The following is a 3,217-nucleotide window of genomic DNA, read 5'->3' on the forward strand; positions in this document are numbered from 1 at the left end:
GTAGCTGGGACTACAGGCGCCCGCCACAATGCCCGGCTATTTTTTGGTTGCAGCTGTCATTGTTGTTTGGCGGGTCCGGGCTGGATTCAGATCCTCCAGCTCAGGTGTATGTGGCTGGCACCTTAGCCGGTTGAACCATAGGCGCCAAGCCTAGATTTTTTTTTTTATTTCAAGTTAATGTGAGAGTACAAACAACCAAATCACAATATTTGAATTTGTTGGCTAGAGTCCCTCTTGTAGTTATGTTCTAGACCCAAAAGGTGTGCCATACGCACCTGTATTGTGCCTGTTCAATGGGAGCACCCCAAACCCCCCTCACTTGTGCTTCCTCCCCCCAACTTGAATTGATGAGTTTTTCTCCTATGTGGGTGTGAATTAGATTGTCTACTGGCTTCATATTAGTATTGAGTACATTGGATATTTGATTTTCCATTCTTGTGATATTTTACTAAGAAGAATGTGTTTCTGGCTCTGCACCTCTGGCTCAAGTGGCTAAGGCACCAGCCACATACACCTGAGCTGGCAGGTTTGAATTCAGCCCAGGCCCACCAAACAACAATGGCTGCAACCAAAAAATAGCTGGGCACTATGGCAGGCGCCTGTAGTCCCAGCTACTTGGAAGGTGGAGGCAGGAGAATCATTTGAGTCCAGGAGTTGGAGGTTGCTATGAACTGTGATGCCATGGCACTCTACCCAGTGTGACAGCTTGTGGCTCTGTCTCAATAAAAAAAAGAAAGTGTTTCAACTTCATCCTGGTTAATACAAAAGATGTGAAGTCACCATCTTTTTACAGCTGAATAGTATTCCATCATATGCATATACTACAGTTAATCCATTCCTGAGTTAATGTGCATTTAGGTTGTTGCCACATCATGGCAATTATTAATTGAGCTGTGATGAACAATCTACTGCATACGTGCTTATTATAAAATGAATTTCTAGCTTGGTGCCTGTGGCTCAAGTGGTTAAGGCACCAGCCACATACACCTGAGCTGGTGGGTTCGAATCCAGCCCGGGCCTACCAAACAACGACAGCTGCAACCAAAAAATAGCCAGACATTGTGGCGGGTGCCTGTAGTCCCAGCTACTTGGGAGGTGAAGGCAAGAGAATCGCTTGAACCCAGGAATTACAGGTTGCTATGAGCTGTGATGACACAGCACTCTACCCAGGGTGACAGCTTGAGGCTCTGTCTCAAAAAAAAGAAAGAATTTTTTTCTTTTTTGTAGAGACAGAGTCTCAGTTTATCACCCTCGATAGAGTGTTATGGCGTCACAGCTCACAGCAACCTCCAACTCCTGGGCTTAGGCAATTCTCTTGCCTCAGCCACCCAAGTAGCTGGCACTACAGGCACCTACCACAATGCCTGGCTATTTTTTGTTGCAGTTTGGCTGGGGTAGAGTTTGAACCCACCACCTTCTGTATATGGGGCCAGCGCCCTACTCATTGAGCCACAGGCACTGCCCTAAAATGATTTTTTTTCTTGTGGGTAGATGTCTAGTAGTGGGATTACAGGATCAAATGGGAGATCTAATTTGAGTTCTTTGAGGAATCTCCATATTTCTTTCCAGAGAGGTTATATTAGTTTGCAGTCCCACCAGCAGTGTGAAAATATTCCCGGGGCGGCACCTGTGGCTCAAGGAGTAGTGTGCCGGCCCCATATGCCAGAGGTGGTGGGTTCAAACCCAGCCCTGGCCAAAAAAAAAAAAGAAAAGAAAAGAAAATATTCCCTTCTATTCACATCCACACCAGCATCTGCAGCTTTGGTACTTTGTGGGCAAATGGATGTGGGCCATTCTCACTGGGGTTAGGTGATATCTCAACGTGGTTTTGATTTGCATTTCTCTGATGATTAGGGATGATGAGCACTTTTTCACTGTTGGCCCTTCATCTGTCTTCCTCAGAGAAGGTTTTGTTCATGTGTCTTGTCCAGTATAAGAAGGGATTTTGGCTCTTTTGTTTGTTTGTTTCTGATTAATTTGAACCCTATAAGTCCTGGTTATCAAGCCTTTGTCAGATTTGTAATATGCAAATATTTTTTCTTGTTCAGAAGGTTGTCTGTTTGCTTGATTGTTGTGTCTATTTTTTTTTTTTTTGAGACAGAGTCTCACTTTATCGCCCTTGGTAGAGTGCTGTGGCATCACAGCTCACAGCAACCTCAAACTTCTGGGCTTAAGTGATTCTCTTGCCTTAGTCTCCCAAGTAGCTGGGACTATAGGCTCCTGCCATGACGCGTGGCTATTTTTTGGTTGCAGTTGTCATTGTTTGGCAGGCCCAGGCCAGATTCAAACCCTCCAGCTCTTGGGTATGTGGCTGGTGCCTTAGCCACTTGAGCTACAGGAGCCACCCAGATTGTTTCCTTATTTGTGCAGAAACTTTTCAGTTTAATTAAGCCTCATTTGTTAATTTTAGTTGTTGCAATTGTCACAGAAGTCTTTTTATTTTTTTAGAAGACAGGGTCTCACTTTGTTGGGCAAGCTGGAGTACAGTGGCATGATCACAGCTCATGCAACGTCAAACTCCTGGACTCAAGCAGTCCTACTCCATTGGCCCCCAAAAAGTACTAAGATTACAGGCATGAGCCACAGCACCTGCCCATTGTAACTGTTTTTAAATGCATAATTCTGTGTCATTAAGTATTTTCACATTGTTTACAACCATCACCACTGTACATGCCCAGAACTTTTCATCATCCCATACTGAAATTTCACTCACTAAACAATAATTCACCCATTGCCTTTCCCTTCAGCCTTTTGTAACCATGGTTCTATTCTCTGTCTCTAGGTGCATTTGAAAAGGCTTTCTTATCACTGAATTGCCTTTGTTTATTATTTTCCTTTGATCTGTATATATATTTTTTTTTCTTTAGCACCACACTGTTTAATTTCTGTATGTGTATATTAAGTCTTGAAATCAGATAGTTTAAGTCTTATACAGTAACTTTGTTCTTTTTAAATTTTGTTGGCTATTCTGGGTCATTTTCATTTCTATAAAAATTTGAGAGTCAGCTTGTCAATTTCTATACCCAAAAAGAGGCTGCAGGCTCGGCGCCTATGGCTCAAGCGGCTAAGGTGCCAGCCACATACACCTAAGGTGGCGGGTTCGAATCCCCAGCCTGGGCCCGTAAAACAAGACGTAATCGGCTCGGCACCTGTGGCTCAAGCAGCTAAGGCGCCAGCCACATACACTTAAGGTGGCGAGTTCGAACCCCCAGCCCGG

Source organism: Otolemur garnettii, unplaced genomic scaffold (assembly GCF_000181295.1).
Source record: "Otolemur garnettii isolate 467f Iridium unplaced genomic scaffold, OtoGar3 scaffold00007, whole genome shotgun sequence".
Lineage (NCBI taxonomy): Eukaryota > Metazoa > Chordata > Mammalia > Primates > Galagidae > Otolemur > Otolemur garnettii.